Genomic DNA, 25,500 nt, shown 5'->3' on the forward strand with positions numbered 1-25,500 from the left:
GGGACAGAGACAAACACAAACTCTCGCCCTCTCTAACCAAGTGTAATTGAACTGTAATCACAACCAGCGAAATTCCCTTGGCTGCTGGCAGCCAAGCTGGCAATCTGCCTGACGTCTCTATTCTGCTCGCTTTCCTCTGCACAAAAGCCTCGTTTCAGCTGGAGAGGCTGCCTCTTCAGTACCATCGTAGGGCCTGTACTCTGGGGTGTAGGGTCAGCCAAGAGCCTCTGCTTTCTCTTTCAAAGAGGGTTTCAAGGCTTCCCACCAAGATGCCGGCTCTCTTTAACCGGATCTCCCTTCACAGCCACCTGAGCGTTCCAGTCCTCGCAGATCTGGACTTCCAGGGGCAGACCGGAGGCATCCGAAGAGAGGGATCTGTTGGGGGCGTGGGAGAGGGGGGGCATTAACCACCCTCTGTGCAAGTAAATCAGGGAAAGAGGCAATGCTAAAGGTTAAACAGGGAAAAGTGGGATGAAGTTGTGAGCTGGAAATTTTGGCTGAGCAGCAGGATTCCTGGATGAAATTCACACCCGAGACGGAGACCAGCACAAAGCTTATATAGGCACCAGTTAATCCCCGTCTAAGTCCGGTTTTGATGCTTTAAGTGGCACCCAGGACTTGCACCAGTGAGACTAAGATCCTGGAGGACAAATTCCCAAAAGGAAGGGTGTTTTCCTTCCGGGGGACGTGCGAAAGAGCAGTGGGGAACATATTAGGGTTTTTCGCTGGTCCTCACTGCGATGGGCGAGATAAGCCAATATTGCTATATTTTTTACTATTCTTCCAGGGAAAAGACAGGCATGTCACTTCGAGAGCGAGCCGGTTTCACTTCCCGGCGCTGCTGCTCCTCTTGGTTTTACACATGCTGCAGGGCGGCGCTGGTTAGGTCATTTACACCTTTTTATTAATGTTCGCTGTGGTAAAAAAGAAACTCCGCTGAATGTTCGTGACCTGAACGCAGTCCTTGCACCCCCCCTTCCTGGAGTACCTGCTGTGCAGCCCAGAGGTTCAGCTACACAAACCAGAGTGCAGATGAACGATGTTCTCACCTCAAGAGATCACGTGCACATGTATGGCGGCTTTTTATCATTCGCTTCTCCTGAGCCGCTGGCTGAATTGAGGAGGTTTGGTAAGAGGCCAATAAAAAAAAATGGTTTTTATGATTCCACGTGGAATGCGTGAATCAGGTGGAATTTTCAAGGCATCTCAGCACCCGATTCTTGTTCGCCCGAAAGGGAATCAGGCATCTAAATCCCTCTGGCAGCTTGGAGAGCTTAGCCACAGTGTCTTTAAAATGACAAATACCTTCTAAACATTCAAAAAGCAGGTCCTCCATTATGTAATGCCAGCGGGGAGCAATGCCTGTTAAACAATCAAATTATGTGCCGGCAAAGGGCCCTATTCTTAGCATTTTGCTGTCTCCCTGCGTCCCACATTGCAATATAAAGCAGCAGATTTATAGCAGGCTCAAGGAGTAAATTCTCTAGCTTTCCTCATATGTACCTCTCCGAGACTCCTCCTTACCAATCAACCATTAGCGTGCACGACTCACGACAGCAGGAATCACGGGGCCACAAGGTATTCTACCCAGGAGCGGGTTACAGATCTACCCCACAGAGGGAGAGGTCTGATTTTCCCTTCTCACCAACTGTTCTCCTCTTTTCCTCAGTGTCTGCAATGGACCAGACCTCAGTCCCTTTATTTGTGCATAAAATACTACTTGGTCGCTTGGTTTTTTGTTTGTATGAATTTTAAAGCTAATTGAATACTCTTGAGAGATGACAGATTGCATCTGTTACAGCCTGGCTCCTTAGCTTGAGCTGCGTACTCATGCTCTGGAGGTTGCCAGTTCAGTCCCTGGTGTGTTGGCCAAAATGGCGGCTGTCAGACATGTTTCTGCCATTTTGGCCCCACAACAGCTCTTGCCTCTGACCCGGAGGGGTCACCTGTAGGGATGAGAAAGGAGCTCAATCCACAAGCTCCGTTCAGTTGTTGGCCTCTCTCAGTACTGCCAGCCTTACGTGTTTAAAAACCATGAGTCAAACTGCAAAAAATCATGAGATTGAAAAAAAACAAAACCAAAAAAACCCCCAGCCAATTTCAATGCACTTTGGGTTCTCTGTCTTCTGGCTTCAGAGCCAGTAGAGTGCACCTGGGTCATGCTTTCAGTCTTTTCTCTGCAACCACGAGGGCTAGAAACTGGATTAAAAAATGACAGCTGAGATTCTCCTCTGTTCACATGATTCCAGGAGCTAGGGCTGTAAGGAAAAAAACACCCGCTATCCTGAGACTCATGGTAAAAATCACAGCGATTGGTAACACTGCCTTTTGCTGAGACAGCCAACAAAGGACCCAAGGAGCATCCTCAACAGGGGTGGGTTTGGTGACATGGATGCACTTGACTAGAAATCTGATGGAGAACATTAGCTCATAGGGGCCACTGAACCACCATGGGATAGGAAGGACTCATTTCATGCCTTGGCAAGTCTGGGCTGGATTCAGAGAGATGACCCAAAAGAAAAAGACACTGTATCCGATTGCTATTCCTCCAAGCTTGTTGTGGAATCTATTTCACAAGCATTCTCTGATAGATAAGAAATGGCAACACCTCCCTCTCACACATTCCTGAGGATAGGAAGAAAGGAATACCAAGGGAACGGGAGGGTAACTTCTTTTTTAATTCGGTGACTTTCAAAAATACGTGCAGCTTTAACAAGTAACTAACTGTAACTCCCCAATTCAGGTTCTTTAAGTGCTATAGACCAAAACACATACAATAAAATACACGTGGCAAATATCTGAAGTATGCAAACAAAGGGGGAAAAGAAATTATTTATTATTGGTCAATACAGGATAGAACTTTGCCCTTTAATCCACAGCCCCCGAAATGCTTATAAACACTGAGTTCCACCTTACAATGCCCTGAAGGCATATTTCAGTAACATCTCCGAAAGACAAAGGTTTTGTTGTTCAGCTGCCAGTGTAGACATAGCCTTAGTTTCATTTTGCAGGTAGGGGAAACTGAGGCACAGGGTGCTTAGTTTACTGGCCCAAGATCACATAGCAAGTCTGTTGTAGGGCCTGCAACGGGAAGCAGGGGCCCAAAGCCCAATCCCCTTTTCTGACCAGAAGATCAATCCCCCCTAAAAGGGAGATCTTCAGCTGGAGTAAAGTGTGGGTAATGCCATTTAAATCAACAGAGCAATGTCAATTTACGCCAACTGAGGATCCAGCCCATTGTGCTCGGCTCTGCGGCCAGCTACTCCAATGACTCTTGAAATCACCTTGGAGGCTCACCTAACGCAAGAGAAAACCAAGTGGCCTCCCTATAAAACACCGGGGCCAGATTCTACTCTCATTTTTAGAGGAGTTTCAGAGCAGCAGCCGTGTTAGTCTGTATCCGCAAAAAGAAAAGGAGGACTTGTGGCACCTTAGAGACTAACAAATCTATTTGAGCATAAGCTTTCGTGAGCTACAGCCCACTTCATCGGATGCATTCAGTGGAAAATACTGAGTAAACCCAGAGTCCATTCCTTCAGAATTCGGACCTGAACAAGGGGAAGAAATTCCCAGTGAAGCCAAGGAATGCTCGCCCTTGGGTCCTTCCAGCGATGCCAGGGAGAGGAAACCATGGTTAAAAATAGCAGGAAAATGGGACTGAGGTATCCCTTAGAACCAGTTTAGCCTTATTTTACTTAGCAGTAAGGAATAGGCCTACGTCCTGTAAGACACTGGCTTAAGCAAGTTACCATAAGCAAAGCATAGGCCTATGACCCTGAGCACAGATAAAGTGGCCCAGCACCCACCCTAGATTTTGGGGAATTGGGAATAACTTGCTTACGAGGCAAGTTGGCATAAAAATCAAACTAAGCAACCGCTGGAATATTGAACCAATACTAAACTTGGATATTTTAGGATAGGATTGTTGGCAGATGTCTCACCACCAACTTGCTTTAGCAATATGGTAATGAGTAAACAGGCATTAATAAGTTAGCCTATCAGGTAAAGGCACCCCAGTATTATGAGGGTGAGGAAGTTGGATAAGGACAGAGGAAGTGGGGTGTTTGTATAAATATTCATGGTGATTCCCAGGCCCTGTAGAAGCAAGAACCCAGATGAAGAAGCTAGCTAGCCCTCCATTCTTCAATATTTTAGTTCTATAATCTATCACCTATCTTCACGCACTGGGGATCTGGAACACCAGACCCATTTGGCATGCCAGAGATGGGGCTGATCCTTTGTCTCTTACCACCAGATCTCCAAGAAAGAAGGGGTGAGTAGATGAGTGCATGAGCATATACTATGCAAGGTATAATAACCTTTAAGATTTCTCTAATACTCTGTTATTACTATTTGCTGATGTGGTTTGGAGCTTTCTTGGCTCTATTAATTGTATTAATAAAGACGGTTAAGGGGGTATTTTGCACTCCCTTGCCATACGTCCCGGGGTTCCATACAAGATAGCGAACTTGTCGGTTTTGACTCCGTTGTGTCGGATTCTGGGGCAAGAACCTTAGCACACTCCTCTCACTCACCGAGTACCAACTGGCATTCATTATAGCCTCAGGCTACACTGGGAAACCCCAGACTGTCAGGGAGACTCAGGGGCAGGACCTGAAAGGATCTTTGTTGTTGCAACTGACCAGATTTCACAGGAACAGCCTCCCTGCAACACAGCAAACCCGCAGGAGTGCAGAGGTAAGGCCAGTCTCAACAGAACTACCCAGGGAGGAAGAGAGGAATGCACATCCCCACCAGGCCTGAGGGTATGTAAGTGTGAGGTAGGCTATAAGTGAGACTGGCCCTTTGCCATCTCCGGAGGGTGATTATTTGTTACTTGCATTGTAACAGCTAGCCTGCTCCAGGACTCACTGTTCAAATATATTGTAAAAGGCTGCCCCTGCCTTGATAACTTTACTTTATGGTCCTGATCCTGCACAGACATACACACATACTTAATGTGACTTTTGTGAATAGTCCTATTGGCTCTAATGCGGCTGCTCAGATAAGGGAGGCGAAGCATGTGTGTGAGAGTTAGCAGGCTCGGGTAACCAGGGTTAGAAACATAGAATATCAGGGTTGGAAGGGACCTCAGGAGGTCATCTAGTCCAACCCCCTGCTCAAAGCAGAACCAATCCCCAACTAAATCATCCCAGCCAGGGCTTTGTCAAGCCTGACCTTAAAAAAATCTCTAAGGAAGGAGATTCCACCACCTCCCTAGGTAACGCATTCCAGTGCTTCACCACCCTCCTAGTGAAAAAGTTTTTCCTAATATCCAACCTAAACCTCCCCCACTGCAACTTGAGACCATTACTCCTCGTTCTGTCATCTTCTACCACTGAGAACAGTCTAGAGCCATCCTCTTTGGAACCCCCTTTCAGGTAGTTGAAAGCAGCTATCAAATCCCCCCTCATTCTTCTCTTCTGCAGGCTAAACAATCCCAGCTCCCTCAGCCTCTCCTCATAAGTCACGTGTTCCAGCCCCCTAATCATTTTTGTTGCCCTCTGCTGGACGCTTTCCAATTTTTCCACATCCTCCTTGTAGTGTGGGGGCCAAAACTGGACACAGTACTCCAGCCCAAAATGCCATTGGCCTTCTTGGCGACAAGGACACACTGTTGACTCATAATGCCATCCTGCAAACACTGATTCACACTGAGGAACTTCATTCCCACAAGTAGCCGCATGGAACCGCTCCCCCAGAGCCAAGCTATGTAGGATCAACAGCGTTTGCAGGAGCGGTTCCTAACCTTGTTAGAAGGTCTTTGGCACCAGCAGGAAGCAGCAGCAGTGTCTTACATGCCCACAGGAGTTCGAAATTTCATGGCAGCCAAAACAAAACCAAAATAATCCAGATCAGTGACAGACGCAGAAATGACATATTTGATTACTGCACTGTCTAATACACATTCATCTCCTAATATTTGGTTTTCAAACATCAACAAATTTCAATGCCTTGAGAAATTCCTTATGAGACACCTTAGCACACACATGCACATGCTTAGTAGGCCTCTAGATGCTCGTTAGGGCCCCCATTCAGGAGAGCACTCAAGCACATATTTAAAGCTAAGCACATGCTTAGGTCCCATTGAAATCAAGCATGTTTTCAAGTGCTTTCCCCGAATCAGGACCTAAAAGTGGACCCAGAACACTCTCTCCATGTTAGGTTTTTGGGGCAGCGACTGTGTTTCATGATATGTTTGTACAGCTCCGAGCACAATGAGGGCCTGATCCCTAACGCGGGCACCCTGGGGCTACTGTGATACAAGTATGGAACAGCATCACTATGGCGCCCATCACCATGAAACCTGGGATGTTAATTAACAACAGAACTTCCCCCCCCCCCCTTTCTGTAGAGAGAGATTTCAAGGAGACATTTGCCAGTTCCACATGTCATTAAACCCTGTCCAGGGGACCCAACACTAGGTCTGTCTATAACTTAAGTCTCGCTTAAGCCCTCAAAATAGTCCTGACGTGGGAGCTAAGGGTACATCTACAGTGAAACAAAAGACCTGCAGCATGGCCGTGGCTGGCCCATGTCAACTGAGGGGCTTGAGGGGCTCCGGTTGTGGGGATAAAGATTGCTTCAGGCTTGGGCTCTAGCCCAAGATCGGAGGCCCTGGGAGGGAGGAAAGTCCCAGAGCTCAGCTTCCAGCCCAAGCCTGAACGTCTGCACAGGAATTTTGCAGCCCAAGCCCTCCAAGCCTGACTCAGCTGACCTGGGCCAGCCATGGGCGTTCAGTTGCTGTGTAGACATACCCTAAGTGGCCCTTGCACATGGGTGAGTTTCACTTGCCAACCCTAGTTTTAGTCATGCCAGTGGGACTGCACTCTTACAGTAAGCAGGATTTGGCTCACGCGTTGTAAAGGACTTTGAGATCCTTTGTACCTTTAAGTCCTTGTATGCCCAGGTAGTCTATTATACCTGTATTTATTTTAAAGGAAATGTAACAGGACTCCTTGGCACTTGTTCAGGTACACAGATCTTCTGGGAAGGGTCAGCAAAATGCTCTGGAAGAGCACAGAAATAGTTTCTACAGGTACCTAGAGGCAATAGTTAGCCTCCATGGCTGGGACATGTCATTCTGGGATAGGACGACAGGACCATACATCAAGACAATGGGTGAGAAGAGGACTGTGATGAGGCACTGTGAATGTTACTGGGTACTCGGCAGTTTTGAAAATCAGACCAGTTATTTAGGCATCTAAATATGAATTTAGGAGCTTGACTTCAGTCATCTATATGTCAAAGCCTGGGCCCCCAACAAAAATGTACTGAATTTGCAAATGAGCCTGGATAATGCCTTAATAATTTTCCTCCACCAGGGACACTTTACTCTTCCCCTACAGCCCGCATTAGTAGCAACGTAATGGAAGTCGACTCAAAATAACCACCAGCAACTCTCTCACCAAACAGAACTCTAAACACTTGCAGGGAGATCACCTTATGCACAATTGGGTGAAATTCTGAAGTGATCCAAGCTGATGGACCGATTTGAAATTTTGTGCTTGGATCTCTTCAAAGTGATCCAAAGTAAAACCTTCACACTTGGCTTGTTTGGAAGATTTCAGAGACTTGAAAAAAATCAAGTCACAGTAGAAGAAAGCTGGTTTTCAGTCATTTTAAAGATATGAGTTTTGAAAGTTGCCAATTTGGGCCATACATGGTAGGATTTTCCTCAGAGGTATAAGAAATTCCAGTTTCAATCACATTTTATAAATTGTATTGTTTAACAGATGTATATACAGAGAGAACACAGGCTGAAGGCACTAGAGAACAGAGTTAAGGATGCACATCCAACCTTAACTCTGCCCTCCTAAGTATGCAATTTCTCAGATATTTTGGCATGAGGGGCCACAGAGGAACCTGGAGAACCAGAATCTAAATGTTGCATTAACAACAGCTCTACTTTAAAGGAGGATGCTTTTCTTGCCACCAAGCATCATCTGCTAATGTTTTGACTCCTGCCTCACCTAAAGTTTGGTCTCTTGCCTATAACCCTGTCTTGATTGCTTGTAAAAGTGCAGAGTCTCAAAAGTGCCTGGGTCACCCTGGCTGCCTCTAGGAGCCAGTGAGAACCCCTAGGAACCTGTCTCACCTCTCAACCCTGGTATTAACAGCAAATCAGCTCTGACCTTCAGCACAGGAGGCTGGCAAAGCATGAGCAAGTCAGCTAAAGAACTGCTTCCTAGTCTAACAGGTGGGCAGTCCCCCTGGTACCACTCCTTGGCTAGGTCTCCTCCACTCCCCAAAAGAACACACCACATCCTTGGCTGCCTACAGTACTTGGAAACCTACAGTACTGCTCCCTGCAGGGAGAAATCCAAACGCTCGGTGCATCTGGGCCCCGACTTACCCCTGCGTTGGGGCCAGAGTGAGAGCAGTGATGGGGAGGTGACATGCGCCTCTTTTGTCAAGGGCTTGCTGGGGCCGGGTCAACACCTGGCATGGACTAGGGCAGTACTAGCTTAGACCCTCTTGCTATGGTCACTGTGACCTCCCCCTGGTTGCAGGGGTGCTGAATGGCCGTGGCACCGGTCTGCCCAGGAATGGCCCCTTTTTCTGGGGCCAGCCCAGCGTCCTGGTTGGTTTTACAGGATCAGATGTGACGGCTTGAGTTTTAGGTCACCCCTGCAACTGCCAGCCGCCGGCCAGCCGAGCTGCTGAAACTGTCAGCATGCGCTTTTCTGGCTCCACCCCCCACCAAACCTGCCACGTTACAGGCATGCCCAGCCCCTCTCCAGAGAGCAGGGTAACCAGATGCCCCAGACAACAGAGAATCTCTCGTGCTGTCCCAGCCTCCCAAAAGCCATTCTGCTCTCCCTTCCTGCCCTGGAGGGTGCAAACCTGCTTCAGAGCCACTCCTGGCCCTGCTGCACTACTGAAGGAAAGGCAAGGACCCTCTTCCCTCCCCCCAGAGCTGCTAAAACCCACCCATGTGCACCCCAGCTCCTGCTTTGAAAATCCGCTCGCCCTTGCCTGGAAGGGGCCACGGCTGCATGGCTCCGAGAGGGCTTCCGTGGGGGTTGGGAGCTGCTTGCGTGACCAGGCCTGCCTGGCTTCTCTGCCCTGGGTTACTCTCTGCCCTGCACTCGGGGTGCTGCGCGGGCAGCTCGCTCGGGATTGCCACCTCCTGCTCTGGAGCGATTCTCCCATCGGGGCCCCAGCACTGCACCACGGCTGGCCTGGCAGAATGGATGGCAGAACGGATGGCAGAACGTGCATGGCCGCAGACCAGTGAACAATGACCGCGTCAGCATGCAGAATTCCCAGCCTCTTAGTCTCCGTGCGAGCATCTCCTGTGGTAAACAGGGCCGGAGGAGAAGGAAAGCAAAGTGCAGCACTCCGGTTACAGAAGCAGGAGGTGAGGCATGTTCTAAAGGCTCATCAATCTGACACACACATTCCTCCAGCTATTCACCAGCGCCTTTGCTGCCCTCTGGGTTCTCCAATCCCACAGCACAGTGACTAGCCAGCTTCTGTAAGGCCGCCTGGGTCTGCCAAACCCACAGCCCTGTAAAGGAGAGCACGAATACTACAGATAAAGGGGCTTCTGGTTAAAGGTCTCAGGAGATCTGAGTTCCTTTCCCTGCTCCGCCACTGACTCCCTGTGAGACCATGGACAAGTCACTTAGTCTCGGTGTGCCTCAGTTCCCCATCTGTACAATGGGGATAACAGCACATCCTTCTCTTAGCCGGTGGACGTCTCGTCTGTTTAGACTGTAAGCTCTATGGAGTAAGGAGCCTCTCTTGCTACGTGGCTATGCAGTGCTCAGCAACCAGGGGGCCTGCTCTCAGTTATGGCCGCTCGGAGCTATTGTCACGAAACAGATCACTGCAGCACTGGAAATCCTAAAACAGAGAGGAGATGAACCAGGCTGGCTGGTGCTCAGTCAAGAGATCTTTGTGCTGCTCTCTTGCACCGCCTCGTATGGCAATTGCTCTCCTTCCAGCGCACCTCGGCAGCAGAGACACGGGACCCCTTTGCTGGATGCTGCTTGCAGCTGTCAGTGGCTGCCTGTCCTCCACAGCGTTCCCTTATGGCCAGGGGGGCCCTGCCTCAATTTCCCTCTCAGGTCCCTGGCATTAATCCAGAAAGGCTTTCTTGGAGCTCAGAAGATCCCTGCCTGGGGCTGGTTTAACAACAAACACTTCAGAACAATCCTCAAAATCCCAAAATAAAGTCCAGCACCACAATACTCACTTTCTGCCAGTCCTGGGACTTTTCATCAGTCAAGCAGCCACCCTCAGGCCTTTCTACCTGGAGTCCTTCCTTCCTCCCAGGAGAGGATCCAGCAATTCCCTGGGTTGTCCTCTCTCCGGCTCAGAGAGGGCAGCAGGCAGATCCCCTCTGCTGCTCTCTTGACAGCTCGGGATCTCCTGCAGGACCCTCCCTCACTCTGCAGCCCTGAGCTGCCTTCTCCAGGCCTGCGCTGAAGTTTCTCTCCCCCTCTCTCACTGATCCCAGCGGTCCGAACCCAGGACCCATTTCATCTTGCCTACCCAGGGAGGTGAATTCACAATGTCGCTTTCCCCTTTAAAAGGACAGCCATGCTGTGATGCTGCCCGTACGCCGTGGGGCTTTCCCGCTAGCAATGCTTAGAAATCAACCAGGAGGACAGGCGCCCAACCGGCTGAAGAGCAGCACGGCACTGCTTGAACACTACTCGGCACTCGGGGCACTGGAGAGGTCAAGCTCAGGGGTCAATCTGTCCTGGGATTCCCCGGCTACAGCTCTGTGGTCACTCGATTACAGACCTAAAGGTCGCAATATTACAACAAAAAGACTCCAACGGGAGACTGCTGAATTGGAATTAATTTGCAAACTGGATACAATTAACTTAGGCTTGAATAGAGACTGGGAGTGGAGGTGTCATTACACAAAGCAAAACTATTTCCCCATGTTTATTCCCCCCCCACCTTTTCCTCACACGTTCTTGTCAACTGCTGGAAATGGCCCACCTTGATTATCACTACAAAAGGTCCTCCCCCGCCCCCGCTGGTAATAGCTCACCTTACCTGATCACTCTCATTACAGTGTGTATGGTAACACCCATTGTTTCATGTTCTCTGTGTATATAAATCTCCCCACTGTATTTTCCACTGAATGCATCCGATGAAGTGAGCTGTAGCTCATGAAAGCTTATGCTCAAATAAATTGGTTAGTCTCTAAGGTGCCACAAGTCCTCCTTTTCTTTTTGCGGATCCAGACTAACACCTGCTCTGCTGACACCTGCTACAGCTGTGATGCAGCAAGGCAGGCAGGGCTGGGAAAGCGTGTGGTTCCTGTAATCTCACCCCCACCGGGAATCTTTGCACAGCGCTCCCACGAGAGTCCTTTGCATTCTCCTGTGGAAGGACAGATACTGTGGGAAGTTTGAAGGAGCCGAAGAGAAGGTTTCTGTGCGGTAGCGGGTTCAAGAGCGCCTTTCTTCGGCCCCTTGTCTGTCCCTAACAGGAAGATAGATACTGACTGGGGGAGTTTGTGCCCAGCCCATAGCTGGTGCAACTGCATCAAATCCAATGGAGATCCACCAGGGATGAGTTTGGCCCAGTAACTCAGAAAGAAGTGGCTGGCTCATTCCAGTCCACCAGGGACAACCAATAGTGAAAATAACCAAAGATTTCGCACCCCTCTCAGAAACGCCATAGTGGGCCTGATCCAGACTCCCTGGGATGGAGCGACTCCTGATTTGCACCAGTGAGAGACCAGATTCAGGTCCAACAGGTCTAAAGCCTCGTGGGATGGGCCGACTGCCAGCAGTGACTGTAAAGTCTAAGCCCCGGAGAGGGACCCACTGGCTCCTGGAGAGCCGGCTTCCCCTCCTCCCGCACAGACATGATCTTTGCGAATGCGGCTTCTCAAAGGCAACAGTCACATCTCCTTGCAGAGCTCCCCACATGCCCTGTGTTTGAAGGGAAGGGGGTCAGAGGAAATGTCACAGCTCAAGGAACCATGCCTGAAAGGTGGAGCGGAGCGGACTATGGTGGAGCAGCCGGATGGTGATGAAAGCAATTTGCCTGGTGCAAAAATCCAAAACCTGCAGAGAACCACCTTCTGGAAGACAAAACGCCCTGCTCCAGCAGCCAGAGATTAGTATTAGACAGCCAAGAATCCACCATCTGGGCATCCACAGGCCAGCGTGCTCTCCACAGCTGCCTCCTCCACACTGTGTTTACAAGCGCACCGACTTGTTTGCGGATGCATCACCTGTCCCCTTGTTGCACACGAGCATGCCAGTGTTTTCAGACAGGCAATGGAGCTGCTCTGTAGCATCCAATCAGAGTTGCAGTTTATATTGAAATCCCCTGATGTTAAGCCCTGTGGAAGTATTAATCATCCCTGAGGAGAAGGATGGTCTTTGGATAAGGTACTGACCGGGGATTCAGGAGATGCGAGTTCAATTCTCAGCTCTGCAACAGACTTCCTGGATGTCCCTGGGCAAGTCCCTCTGTGCCTCACTTCACCATCTATAAAATGTGGCTAATGGTACTTCCTTTCTACTATTTGATTTTGATTGCATGGTCTCCAGGGCAGTACCCTCTTACTGTATGTCTTTCTGTACAGTGCCTGGCACAATGGAGTCCTGCTCTCAGTTGGGGCCCCTAGGTGCTAATATAATACACTTGATAAAACATCCCTGTGAGTTCTACCTGTTTTACAGAGTAGGCAGCTGAAATACAGAGTAGTTTAGATGAGAGACAGTGGCAGAACCAGGGGCACGAGTCAAAATGACTAGCTGCTTGCTCTAACCACTAGACAAGACTAGACCCAAATGTCATGAATACTTCCTGCAGTGTTCCATCCTGCTTGGATGCTATCAGATGTGGAGTTAAGCATGGTGGAACACACCAATGGACTGCAGAATGGAAGGCCCCAACTGGTGGAGGGATCTCCCACTGCCTGGAAATTCATTTACCATTTGTACTATATTCCCAATCAGGAATCAGGGACCCATTGTGCTAGGCACTGTACAAAATATGCAATAAAAGACTGTTTCTGTCCCAAAGAGCTTGCAACCCTATCATGTGGCAAGAGACAAGGGGTTCCAACAACAACAGTGGGATGAGGTAGGGGGACAAGGCAATAGTGACACTAATCTGGAGAACTCTGCAACAAGAAATCCCTACTACTTGACCTATAGGAGAATCTCCTAGCAGTACAGGGCCTGTGACACACAGAGTCCAGCACTTCTGAGTCTATCCAACAGAGTACAGCAGCAGCATACTCATACATGCTAGCCAGTTCACTACAATATGAAATTGCATCTATTGCGTCCGGGCCTCTTCTATTACCTCTCTTACAAAACTAAAGCCATTCCTAGTGGTTTATACCCCAGCAGATAAGGATCTTGTAGAGGTTGATCTGTTTGCATCACCAGCTGCATGGAACCAATTTCCACCGGCATTCACTAGGTGATGGACACAAAAGAGAAGAAATTGCTGATCCTTGTTTTTCCTGGCTCGGATCATTATTTCTGCTGTTTTGATTCCACAGGAAAACATGTCACTGGGCCACGTACCAATGGAACTGGGTAATTCATGACACATCTAGTTAAAAGCTTCTAGCATTACCTAAACTGGCTTTGGTGCTGCCAAATAATTTCACCAGCTAATAAATATTTGTAAGATTGTTTGTGGGAAGAGCAGAGTGTGTTAATAATAAGATCACATTTCTTCCCAGTTGGGTACAAAGTAAGACAAAGGGTCTCTGTTCTATCAGTGACAGAATTACTTCAGATCTACACCAGCGTAATCAAGATCAGGATTTGGCCCCGAGAATCTAAAAGAAGCCGGGGCTACTTATCTGTTCATACACTGCTGGCCTGTACTGTCAGCAAGAGTAGCGAGAGCTTTATCTTTGCCCCAGTGAATCTCAAAAGCACAGTGCAGTTCAGACTACCTGCCAGCATCTGCTAGAAGCAGCCTTGGGGAGTTGCCCTGTTGAAGTGAAACAGAGGTCGGCTCTTTGGCGGTGAAACTCAGTTTAGCTATCGAAGACAGTATAATGAACCTGTGGCTGCATCTCTACAGGCATCCTGGTTTTAAGCGCTACTGCACACATGCTTCATGGGATGTACAACCCAAAGCATTCCGCTCCAGTGATTCAGGACCCTGCTACTTGAGCTAAGAGAGGTCCTTGAGTAGCTAGGAGTAATATTGGGGTAATAGATTCCTTGCAGGCCTCCACACACTGGAGGGCAATGCAGATTAGATTTGACCTTCCATCCAATGGAGAGCCCTGGGGCACATGAAAGCTGTGATCAGCCTTTGTAAGAAAATTCAGTCTTATTCTCCACCTATAGTCCCAAAGCCATGCCTTTCCCCCGCATCTGCTATTCCAGAGGGTCTCGAGCTGTGGTCCATAGACCAGGAAATGTTGGCAGGCCACAAGGTGCTAATGTCCTTTTTATATGCTGCTTCATCACATTAAAAGACAACTAAAAATATCTCCTTTTCCTACACGGTGTTGCCAACTCTTGCAACTTAATCAGGAGCCTCACGATTTTTAGTGTTTTTCTGGAAGCCCCAGCGGTTTGCATGCACTAGCAGGATTCCACGTCAGCTTTCATTTAAGAAACAGATAGCCACAAGGGCGAGTAACTGCAGAAAAAGAGCTCGAAAACAAGAAGCAAGCACATCCTAAAGGCGGGGGGAAAGAAAGGGGGAAAAATGGGTAAAGAAAAGGCCAACCTTTCTGATTGAAGATGATCTCATGAGTGTGAGGATACGGACTCACGATTATTAAACCTGCTTCCATGTAAGGAATTATTGGGATTGGGTCAGGGATGTTATTTGATCACAAGAGGGGGGAGTTGGTCTACTAAGCATTCTCTCTAATAAGACGGGCTCCATGCTAGGAAAGAGTTTGTGAATCTCTCTGTCCTATTCCACTGAGATAGAAACACTAATGGACATCAGCCACTCTCCTCCGTGATTTGTTGGGAGTCCTGCTATCCTCTCTCAGCGACCATTCAGCTGTACTGAAATCTTTTGTCATCTTGCAACACCTTCCACAGTACATGTGCTCGGATTCTCAGTAGAAGTTTCTGTGGGGGAGCATGATCGAATTGCAGACATTGAAAACTCAAGGTAGGATCTGGGAGTTGAGTTGTGTTCTTCCTGGTGTTAGATTTAGATGGCAGAATTCAATCCAACAAGTTACTAGGGCATTCTACCCTCCTTTGCATTCAGAAGGCCTAAGAACCATCCGGGATTGCTTTTTGGAAGATCTGGTGGATTTGGAAGAGAGATCTGGGGAGGGGAATGAAGGAAGACTGGCATCCCTAAGGGGCAGAGTTAAGGGTATGGTGTGTGGCCTTTGGGGTGCTGTTGCTGCAGTGATATGGACTCTTATGTGGGTTAATTTTTCATTTCTTTGCTTTTGTCTCAGATATGGTGTGTGTCTCTCAACCTTTACTGCTGCATCACAAACTGGCGTGTATATAACACACACACACACACAATCATTTCACCTACCACCAAAATGCAGCCATTTCTGGGGTGGAACACGGCAGCTGTGTAACTGCACACAGCAGCTCTAGGTCATACAGAGGCCAAGAGGAGAAGAATGCCGTAGCCCACTGAAACTGTGGGAAGGGATTCCAGGAGGCAGAATGGAAAAACCCAGAGTGGCCATGCCAATAGCCTACCCTTGCAACGTATCCCTGGGGAGTCTGGATGCCTGTTAGGCTTCCATTCCCCAGCTCACCCAGCCATCAGCAAGAGGTCACCTCGAGGGGCACAGTCCCTCGAGCACAATGCCAGCTGTGTTGCAGCGTCACAGACAGAGGGAAGAGCACCACCGAGCGACCCACCGCCCAGACCACTTCCGGCAGCACCTGGGTTTCCCCTTAGAAGACCCCCGACCTGCCACCGAGCGGGCCTGCCACAACAAGCAGGATGCTAAGCCATCTGATCAAATGAACGAACGTTCTCCTAGTCGCGGAGGGGCACTGAAGATCCATTGCCGTAATCCTCCCTTTAAGGCTTGTTATGTTCACTTTCCAGGGAGCATCGGGGTCAACATGGATGGAGCTAAATGGAGACAATCCCTTTCCTAAATGGCCTCACACAAGAAGCCCACTGAACACCTGATCAGTTCAGTATCGCTGGGATACCTTTGCTTTCCTTCTCTTGGAACACTGAGCCACGACCGCCACAGCTCGGGTAATAATCTGGTCATCTGCATCTAAAATTCCCACCGAAAGCTCCTTTGAGCACCGCAGGGGACGGCTACACACCACAGACAGGCCTCATCCTACAAGGTGCTGAATTGCTTCGGACTCAGGGCCGCTTTAACTTGCACCCAGCTGCCTGTGGCCCCACGATTTCATCAACTGGGACTAGCCAGAGTGCACGGGAAAGTCCTAGCCACGTCCACTGTACTAGAGGGCCAACAACCAGGGTGTTGTGGGGCTGCTTTGGCCAGCTCTAGGCTACCCAGGGATTCTCCTGCCCCCAGGGGGATTGCCTGGGAGCTGGTTAAGCCAGCGGAAGCTCTAAGAAGATGGAGCCGAGTGGGGCCGAACTCTGGGCTCTGAACACTCGCTGACTTGAGGGCAAACAGCTTGTAATGCAGCCCTGCGTTCAAGGAGCAAGAGCAGGGACTCCAGGGCTCTAGTCCCAGCTATGAGACCCAAACGGCTTTGATTCATAGATCCAGAAGGGACCAGTGTGCTCATCTCATCTGATCTCCTGTATAACAGAGGTCAGAGAACTCCCCAAAACAATGCTTAGAGCAGATCTCTTAGGAAAACCATCCAGTCTTGATTTAAACATTGCCAGTGATGGGAAAGTCACCACAATCCTTGGCAAACTGACCACTGGAACAATTACCTTCAGTGTTAAAAAAAACTGCACCTAAATTTCCCATCTGAATTTGCCTGGAGCGGAGCCAAACTGGCTGGGTTTGGCTCTATGGGTCCCAGAGCAAGTATAGCATCTCAGATCCTTACCTGTCTGCTTTGTGACCTGGGGGACAAGTCATTTCACTTCTCCAGGCCTCAGTTTACCCTCAGAGATGTGTGAGAATTGAAGGGACCCCAACCCAGAATTTACACTTCCCACGGAGAAATCCAATGTGTATGTGACATGGGGAGAGCTCGGGGGTTTGTGGGAGATCTCATTTTAGTTTAATCATTTGGGGCAGGGGCACCCAGAGTCTCAGAGAGGTGCCCCTTTTCATATTTTGGACACATCTGTTATTAAAATTTACCTGCTATTGTGCCAAGTAACAAACAGGATGACTGTAACGGAGCATGATTAGAGGGAAAAAAATATCCCTCTCTTTTTCCCCCCCCCCATTTATTTCCTGGATGCATTTGACAGCTCTTTGCATATCGTCAGTGTCTGTGCTTCCCCTCAAGAGTCCGTGCCCCTTTCTCCTCCTATTAAAACCGGTAAAATGTCACCCCTTCTAACAGCTCCAATGGTGCAGTTTCAACCCTGATCTTTCCCTGTCGTGAAGTTGCTCAGTTTAGAAGTTCTCAGCCCCTTTTCCCTGGGATGTTCAAACAAGCCACCTGCATTTCGCACCCCCTCCTCCTTGGAGTTTGCAAGCCATGGACCCACTCCTGCAGTCCCAACTCATGGCAAGAGGGCTGCAGGATTGGACCCTGGGATGGCGACATCCCCCTGGAGAACCAGGTCTCTCTAGCAGTTCTATCAAGGCCAGATCCCCCAACCCACCAGAACTCCCCTCAGGAGCTCACTCCATTTTCTGGGATATCCCCACCCACAACAGAACAAGCCATGACGACTCCCTCCCCGGCAGATCCCAGGGTCCTGCAGTAAATAAGAGCTTGTGATGCTGTCCTAGCTTCTGTGGCCCTTGGAGCCAGCTCCGCTCCAAGCCTCGCTTCCAGGGTTCTCTTGGTTATGGGGGCCCATGGGACTGTCCTCACAGGGGGCTTCCTTAGCATGGAGACGCCGTAAAGAGCCTTCTCAGGATCATTGCCACAAGGCCCCGTGAGGGTGGGATGAAGAGCGTACAATGTGTCCAGCCTCACCCTCAGAACTGCCCATTCTCCACCCTGGGCTTACCTTGTCTCTGCTCCTCTCCCCTGCCCACACCCAGACCATACAAAGAGATCCCTTTGTGGAGTCCCAGGAAGTGGAGGGCAGTGGTAAGGCCTCCCCCCACATATGGTCCCCTCCATACGCTGTTCCACACCCTTGGGCTTCACGGTATTCACAGGGACAGAACTCAGATCCACTTGAGCTAAAGGGGAATCTCTGCTAACAATCAGCAAGATAGGGCCTTGGCTAAAGTGAGCAATTCCAAGTTCATCCATTAGGGGGCAGGTACCCACTAGCTTGTTCGTTGCATGATGATTTTTATCTGGCCAGTCTTAAAATTAAACATCCACTTTCAACTATCAAAGTTATACTTACTCCCCTCCAATTACTCTGAATAATGCCTATTTCTAATCTAGCACCTTTTATCAGTAAGTCTCAAAGTGCTTCATAATCTTAATGTATTTATCTTCATAACACCCTTGTGAAGTAGGGCGCTGCTATCACCCCCTTTTACGGCTGGGGAAACTGAGGCTCGGGAAGGCTAAGTGACTTGCTGATAGTCACACAGGAAGTCCATGGCAGAGCAGGGAATTGAACCCCTCTCTCCCACGCCCTTAGCAAGTTTCCTAACCTCTGGACCATTGAACCAGGTCTCTCCATCTGGATAATGTATTTGTGAATTTACAGGGCCTACCAGAGAAAGAAAACATATGAGCCCTATCCAGCATGCCTCGTTGACATGAGTAAACCTTTCCTTACCCAAATAGGAGCCCTGGTGTCACTGATGAAGAATTACTCATGTGTAAGAGGGTTGCAGGACCATGGCCTATAACTGTACCCTCTGTTTTCCAAAGAACGGTCTTCAAATGTTTCAAGGAAATAATTCCACAAGTAAGCTGAACTCAGATGATATTGTCGCATTCTATATAGGGGCATGTGAAATCATATCGCCACTAGCACTGTGCGCATATATAAACAAGCAACAACACTACACTGCATACACAATTCTCCCCCTGGGGAGAGGACAAGAGAGAGAATGAACCACATGTGACAGATGTTAGTCACATCGCTTAATGCGCTCCTGGAAGGTCCTCAGATACCATAGTGATGAGCGCAGAAGGAGAACCTACACAGAACAGACGAGCTGAAATATCGACACCATTCCACTGCTTGGTGGGGAGTCGATCGTCCTTTTATTAACAAATATTTGATACCATCTTCCATCTGAAGATCTCAAAAGCAAGTATTAATTACAACGCCTAGTGCAATGGGTCCCTGATCCTTGAGTGAAGCCTCTAGAGATTTCTGTACTACAAATAAATAGTAACGTTACACCCAGAAGAGGTAGGTAAGTATTTTATGGATGGTGAAACTGAGGCACAGAAAGGCAAAGTGACTTACTTAAGGTCACACAGTGAGTCAATGGCGGAGCTAGGAATAGAGCCCAGGAGCTCTGATGCCCAGGCTCTTGCTCAAATTTAGCTCAGTTACTCCCAATGTTAAATAAAATACATTGCTAGCATAATCCCTCACGCTCTCAATTAAAGGGGCCATCAGATTCTGTGTAAATACAGAATAGCCCCATTTGCTGAGATCAGGATCTGGAACACAACCTGCCTGTTCTCATTTATCTACTTATAACATAGGGTAAACCCCCCCACCCTAGGTTGTAAGTGGCCCACAATGATGGAAGACACACCTAGCATACACCCCAAAAATGGCACTCGTACACTATTCTCACAGCCCTCTTTCCTCGGGATCGTCAACAGCCCTAAATGCAGGATCCTAAAGGCAGGATATTCGTAAGTGTCAAGGATTCTTTCAACTTAACAGCTCATGATTTGCACTTATCAACAGTGTGCGCCCCAGTCATGGGCTTTTGATCATTTACTAGTCAGTGACAGCATGCACAGGTCACAGAGCAAGGCTTAGTCCCTGCCTGAAGGAGTTTACAAGCCAGCTGGCCTGACAGACCGTGATCTGTAACCATAGGAGGCCTTTCCTTGATCTACGCCTGCCCTTATTCAGGCTAGATGGGTAGTTTACCAAAGAGTCTAGCTCCCTTTCTGAACGTACCTTCTGCCCCGTGGCAGAACGTGAGCCACTCAGGATGGTTTAAAAATCGGTCAAGTTTTCCCCTCCCCCACCAAGGCACTGATGCTGGCTATGAGTGGCAGCAAGGTGGTACCAAATCCTGCTGCTGGTGCTTACTACACAAGCCAGCGGTGCTAGATCTGGGGAGATGAGCTGGCTGCAGCAAGCCTGCATATTGACAAGGGTGATCTCCAGCTCCTCTCTCTCATAGCCACAGAGATCGCAGCTCTCAAGGCCCTGCAGTCTGGCATTAAGTCGCCGTCCGTCCGTCCCCCCTCCCCCAACTCCCCCCCCCCGTCCCATGTGCACTGGGAATGCCAGAAGAGGGGGCTCCCCTCTGCTCATCTGCAGCTGACCTGGGTGCCCCAGCCAGTGCGGACATCATGCAGGGAGCCGGGGTGGCGTGAAAGCGAGCAGGAGCAAGCCACAGCAGCGCTCGCTTCTCTCTCTGCCTGCTCCCGTGCAGTCAGGCTGCTGCCCTGCTCTCTCCTGGGGAGATCAGCTCTGAAACCAAGCTGGGAACTCATGCCAAGCCCAGCCACCTGCCCATACCAAGCAGAGCAGCGGAGACATGGAAGGCAAGCATCCACTCGGGGCAGCAACTTATATTTGCTTCTCCTTGACACGTAGGGGGTAAAGGGGAGGGGAGCTGGAACTAGGGGGTGCAGCCGCAGCAGCACCCCCTGGCTTGAAGCAATAATAGCCATCAAATGCACGGCTCCCATCATCTACAGGGTTTACAGTTTTGTTCAATGGTTTTCAGCAACCCCACTCTACAAATTGTTCCAATGCCCCCATATAGGGCCAGATCCAGAACTCCATGGATTGACCCCAGCTGCGGAGCTCGCTGGTTTCAAACAGGACTAGGAGGGTGCAGGTGCTCCCATGGTCTACTGGGGTTCCCAGTAGGCAAGGGATTAAAAAACTAGCAGACCCGACACCCAGACTATTAACTGGACTAGTAAGGCAGATATCAGAGAGGTTTGGGGTCCTCCCCAAATCTATATTCTAGAGCCTTGTTAAATCATCCCTGCTCTGCTGGATTAAAATACCGTATTGCAAAAGGAGCAGGCCCTGAGCGCTCCCCCCTCTCCCCCCCGCTGCTGCTGAAGTCTCACACAGTGCACAAGAGGCAGGTGACATAATTCACAGTTAGCGCACGTTAATCACCCGCATGTCAGCATCTCCCTTGCCGGACTGAACCCCACTCGTGGCATCATCGCAAACACGGACACCAACCACCCCTGACAAGCAGTCCATCCCCCCCCCCACCCCACCCACACTTTATATTTTGGGTGGTTGGTTGTTTCCAAATGGGCCCAGCAGAGTAAAAAAAAAAAAAACCAAACCAACCAACCCACGATGTGTTACCTTAGCCACACACCAACCTTTCGCCAAAGCAGAAACCGCAGCTGGTCTCCAAATCCTCCACCCTCCCGCCCCTTCCCAAAGTGTTTGATTTGATGGCTACCACCAGGGTGCTGCCCCATAAACCCATCCCCCCTTACCCCCCCCCACCCTTACAGGTTTTCCAAGATGCACCCGATTTGCACCCCCCAGGCAATTTTCCTGGATGCACCAGCGACTGTATCGAGGTGCCTTGCCACGGCCAGCCACCCCCCCCCCCAGGCCCCCCCCAAATGCACGCGCGTGGGGGAAAGGTAGGAGCCCCCCGCCTTACTCTTGGCAGGCAGGCAGGCTGCGGCGCTGCCTGGATCCAGGCTCCGGACGGGTTACAAGGGCCGGACGCGCCGGAGCGGCCCGGGGAGCGGCCGCCTCCCACGAACCAGTGGACCGCGCTGCGTGCAGGGCGGCAGCCGCTCGGCCGGTCCCGGCCGGCCCCCGCGCAGCCCGAGAGCGGGGGGGGGTCTCGGCGCCTCTCCCCGCGCGCGGCCGCGCTCCCCCCCCTTCCTGCGGCAAAGAGCCGCCAGCCCCCGGCCCAGCCCCCGCCAGCCCGCAGCCTAACAGAGCCGGGGAGAGGCGCGGAGGGTGGGACGTGCCCTGGCTTCTTCCCTGTAACTCTTCCCTCCCCGGCAAGCCCCGGCCGCCCCCCCCGCAATTAGCCGCGGTCCCTTTTGGCCGCTGGTGAACCCCCTCCAGCCGCGCGAGGCGTTGGCGTGGAGCGGCGCAGCTGCCGCCTCGAACCGACAGCGCCCCGGTTACCCCCCCCCCCGGGGCCCGATGCGGTTTAGGACACGTGACGGGGGTGCAGGCGGCCTGGATTCGAATCCTGCCAGCGCCACGGCGGCCCCGGGCAAGTCGCTCCTTCGGGGGCGGTCTCGGCTGCCCTGTAAACCCGGCTCTAGGGGACCCAGGCTGGTGGACTTCGTTTCCACTGCTGCATGGTACACCTGGGCTTTCCAGGTGCTGGAGCCGGGTCTCACACCTCCAGGCTGCAGCTACCCAGGCTTTCTGGCCCCAGGCGGCGGCTGGGGCCGTGTCCACCCTGCGAAATGACAAGGCTCGGCCCAGAGTCTCAGCGGGACTGCGGCTCTGCGCCACCCTCCCCTTTCCTCAAGCCCTGGGTGCTTGCTGACCCAAGTTATACAGATTTGCAGGTGGATGATTGGGGGTGCAAATGTGAGTCCAGGTCCACCATGCTGTGTAGACATACCCTTAGCACCCAGTTTTTATTTAGGAGCCTACAAATGCGGATAGGCACCCAGCGGGATCTTCAACTGCACCTCGCTCCAATTGATTTGACCTTAGCCTTTCTCGGCCTCAGTTCTGCAGCTGTAGAATGGGGATAATAGCTCTTCCATGCTGACAGGCATGAATTAAGTGCACCCAGATCCTAAAGCATTGGGGCTTTTATGGGAAATCACATTTGACATGCACTGAAAGTTGATCGGAGAGGATAAGGGCCACACTAAGCTATTTTTAAAAAAAAACAGCTTTATAGGGATACCACCACTACGTTAGAGGCAGGCTTGGCTATTGATTAGAGCAGAGGACTGGGATTCTATCCCCAACGCTAACCGTTGGCTTGGGTTAATCTTAGGTTTCTAGGGCACCACTCACAGGTGTATAAGCAGACCCTGCTGCATATAGAATCTCACCCAGGTGATATACGATGCTGCTTATGCGCCATGGCTGGGGTTCCAGAGGTGCTCACAGCAATGTAAATGGTGCAGAAGAAGATGCTAGCCCTCTCCATGGAGGTGAATTTCACTCCACCGCACCCTCTGTCTTTTAAACTATGAAACTCGGCTAAGTTCTTCTCGCGTTTGCAGTGCTTGCCGGGTCACCCAACAGCAGCTGCATCAACAGAATGAAGGCCCTGCAGGCCACCATGAAATCTAGTTAGTTGACTCTGTCATCGACATGCGCCATTGCCTGATGGAGGCACCATTGACTAAGTGGGTCATCACGCCGACCTCATGTGCAGAGGATACCGGAGCATATTCCTTGGCTAGTTCGGAACCTGTTTTTATTTGTCACAAGGGGGTCGTGGTGCAATGAAGTTTGAGAACCCCTGGCCTCACCTCTTTGAAAAGAGTTATAACCTGCTAATTAAAGGGGCTTCAGAATGGAAACTCTAGGGTAACCTTACCAATAGGTGTTGCACCACGCTCGACCTCTAGCATAGGTAAGAACACACAAACCCAGTGCAGCGCCGTTGTCCACCATGCAACAAACATTTGTGCACACGCTGATCGCTATATCTTGGTAGGTTCACAAATAGCTGATTTTCAATGTAACAATTCAGTCATTTTCTCCACATGCTGCTGCCGCCGCCACCACCTCTTTCAGTGAGCACAACCTTCTGTGCTGATAAAACCTCTCATTTGTTAATCATAATACTAAGTAGATTTATAGAGCTCCTTCCAGAGGCTTTACACTCCTTCACAGAATTACAGACTGTACAGTTTCACAGTGGTAGCCGTGTTAGTCTGTATCAGCAAAAACAACAGGGAGGCCTTGTGGCACCTCAGAGACTAACAAATTTATGTGGGCATAAGCTTTCGTGGGCTAAAACCCAATTCATCAGATGCAGCTGATGAAGTGGGTTTTAGCCCACAAAGTCTTTTGCCCAAATAAATTTGTTAGATTGTACAGTATACATCAGAATATTACTCAGGTCTTGTGTGGTACCTTTCCTCCTGTGATTTTGAAGGGCTCTACAACGTTATCATCTTCATTTTACAGATTGGGTAACTAAGACAGTTATCGGCAAAGGTCGCACAGCAGGAGCAGGAATGGAACCCAGATACGCAACCCAATATACTGGCCTACTTCCACCTCACCACCAACTGACAGGCACCTCGGTGGGAGAAGTCACAGGACACTCCCTGAGGGCGCACACAGGAAATTTTATGGGCCATGATATACAGGAGGTGAGACTAGTTGATCTAAAGGTCCGTTCTGGCCTTAGCATCAATGAACACAGCAAGACTGCCTGATAGTTTAGGACTGGAAGTGAAGAACACACAACCAATTAAGCCAACAGAGGAACTGTTTTCTCTCTACAGGAATCTGGCCAGGGTTTTATGAGAAAGGCCATGGGAACCTGAGAGCTAAATCAACCTGTTTTGTGGAAAGATAGTAGAAAGGGAGGCTTATCTCCAGAAGCCAACAGGTTGCTTTTTCCATATTATCCCCTTCCTTAAGGTAGGGAGTGGCAGATTCACAGAAGCAGCAGGAGTTGGGTCTACAGGTCATGGATACACAGGTAACGCTAATCTCACCCTGTCTCTGACTTAGCACATGCAGCCCAAGTCTCTTTGTGCTGCCTTCCTGGGCCCCTTCCTTTCCACACCCATCATAGCCAAACAAGTTGCAGGACCACACTGCCATTGGTTCCCCCACAACAAGTGTATCTCCTACCCACATCACAAGGAGTTAATGCCACAGCGAGAGAGTTAAGGCCCCCCCCAGGATATTTTAACTAGGGTAACATTGCTCTAGAAGATATTAGGTAGCCTTGGGGACTGGTCTAGATGACTGCTTGAGATCCTTCCCAGTCCTACATTTCTGTGATCCTATAAAGGGGAGAAGAGGGCATAGCTGCAAGGTGATGAGAGGGACAAGGATACGGTTCGGAGGCCCTGCCCAGATGTTTGAGAAATTGTATGTCAAGTATCACCAATGGCCAAAGATGGGTCACTAGGTGGGGAGGGCTCTGAGTTACTACAGAGAAGTCTTTCCCAGGTGTCTGGCTGGTGGGTCTTGCCCATATGTTCAGGGTCTAACCGATCACCATATTTGGAGTTGTGAAGGTCAGATTAGCAGAGAGGATGGCTTTTTTTTTTCCTTGCCTTCTTCTGCAATATGGGGCAAAGGCCACTTGGTGGTTTGAACTAGAGTGAATGGTGGATTCTCTGTAACCTGAAGTCTTTAAATCATGATTTGAGGACTTCAATAGCACGCCAGAGGTTACGAGCC

General features: G+C 50.0%; 1 protein-coding gene across 2 annotated transcripts in view; it reads right to left on the minus strand.

Moving 5' to 3' along the window:
• LZTS3 (leucine zipper tumor suppressor family member 3) overlaps positions 1–21,954 on the minus strand; it is a 134,251-nt gene extending 112,297 nt beyond the window's left edge. For both annotated transcript variants that reach the window (XM_073342961.1, XM_073342955.1), the window contains exon 1: positions 21,797–21,954. The gene's annotated coding sequence lies outside the window, so the exon portion shown is untranslated. The remainder of the gene's footprint in view (positions 1–21,796) is intronic.
• Positions 21,955–25,500: the final 3,546 nt, after the last annotated feature.

Source organism: Lepidochelys kempii, chromosome 4, assembly GCF_965140265.1.
Source record: "Lepidochelys kempii isolate rLepKem1 chromosome 4, rLepKem1.hap2, whole genome shotgun sequence".
Classification (NCBI taxonomy): Eukaryota; Metazoa; Chordata; order Testudines; family Cheloniidae; genus Lepidochelys; species Lepidochelys kempii.